The sequence below is a fragment of the Macrobrachium nipponense genome, chromosome 37, assembly GCF_015104395.2.
Source record: "Macrobrachium nipponense isolate FS-2020 chromosome 37, ASM1510439v2, whole genome shotgun sequence".
Classification (NCBI taxonomy): domain Eukaryota; kingdom Metazoa; phylum Arthropoda; class Malacostraca; order Decapoda; family Palaemonidae; genus Macrobrachium; species Macrobrachium nipponense.
The window spans coordinates 37,491,627-37,493,113 of NC_061097.1; the positions used below are offsets into that span (position 1 = coordinate 37,491,627).

The 1,487-nt window shown below is 32.1% G+C and overlaps 1 protein-coding gene across 1 annotated transcript in view; it reads right to left on the bottom strand.

Annotated features, from left to right (window-relative positions):
* Positions 1-1,487, bottom strand: part of LOC135209155 (glycosyltransferase 1 domain-containing protein 1-like) — a 25,692-nt gene continuing 24,205 nt past the window's right edge. The window contains 1 exon segment of the mRNA XM_064241816.1: positions 1-1,487. This exon segment is cut by the window's right edge and continues 453 nt beyond it. The gene's annotated coding sequence lies outside the window, so the exon portion shown is untranslated.

The window sequence follows — 1,487 nt, forward strand, 5'->3', positions numbered from 1 at the left end:
TACTTTTTGTAAAAGCTAAAATACATCTCAGTACAACTTTTTAAATATTTGTTATGTTTTCCTGCTAAATCGTCTATAAATTAGTACATGTCTTTATATATTCACCAGAAATAAAAAATGGGAAAATTGAAAAATAAATTAATATAGCTACAATTCCATTGTCTTTAACTCACGTGAAAATATACAGCACAATTAAAAATTATAATAATAACATAGACCAGACGTGACATTGACTGACAAAAATCAAAAGAAGAAAGTATCACTCATTGATGGCGCAATACCATGGGACACCGAAGTAGATGGGAAAGAAAGAAAGAGGAAAACTGGATAAGTATCAAGACCTGAAAATAGAAATAAGAAGGATATGGGATATGCCAGAGGAAGTTGTACCCATAATCATAGGAACACTAGACGCGATCCCAAAATCCCTGAAAAGGAACCTGGAAAAACTATAGATGCTGAAGTAGCTCCAGGACTCATGCAGAGGAGTGTTCTACTAGAAACAGGACACACGGCGAGAAAAGTGATGGACTCCTAAGGAGGCAAGATACAACCGGACCCCACATACTATGAAAACCAACCGGTCGAATAGGATGAGCGTAAAAAAAAAAAAAAAAGAAAAAAGAAAAAAAAGAAAGAAAAAATACGATGATGATTTCTCCTTTCATGAAAACAGCTTTGGAAATTCAACAACCAAAACATCTAATTGACCTCAAGTCACGAATAAAGTGTTCGGAATTTTATCAACCATAAAATGTTATTAATTTCACGTTACGTGAAATATGGCTTCCTGAATCGAGCAATCAGACTGTTTGTCCTCATTTCAGAATTTTAACAACTTTAACAACCATAATGACCTATTTAATTTAACACCAAGAAATATAATTTACAGAATTTAATAACAGTAAGCGACTATTCATTTCACATCAGACAAAAATCTTAAGAAATTGAGCAAACGTAATATCCTATTCATTTCACGTTACTCGAAAACAGCCCTTGAAATTTGATGACTGCAATGAACAATTAATTTCACGTTAAGGGGAAATATAAGGCACAATTTAACATCCTTTAAATTTAAAACCCGTAATATCTCATTAATTTCAAGTCACGTGACTATAAATACCCAAATTTAACAACCATATCATATTTATTTCACGTTACGTGAATATAAATATCCAAGTTTAACAATCATATAATTCCACTAATTTCAAGTCACGTGAATACAAATACTCAAATTTAAGAACCATATCACATTAATTTCACGTCACGCGAATATAAATAACCATATTTACCAACTACAACATCCCATTATTTTCACGTCACGTGAGTATCAATTGCCAAATGTAACAACCATATTAATTCAACGTCACGTGAATATCATAAGCTGCCAGATTTAACAACCATAACACAGTTATTTTTCACAACCATATCATCCCATCAGTTTCACGAAACGTGAATATAAATACCCAAATTTATCAAGGACATCA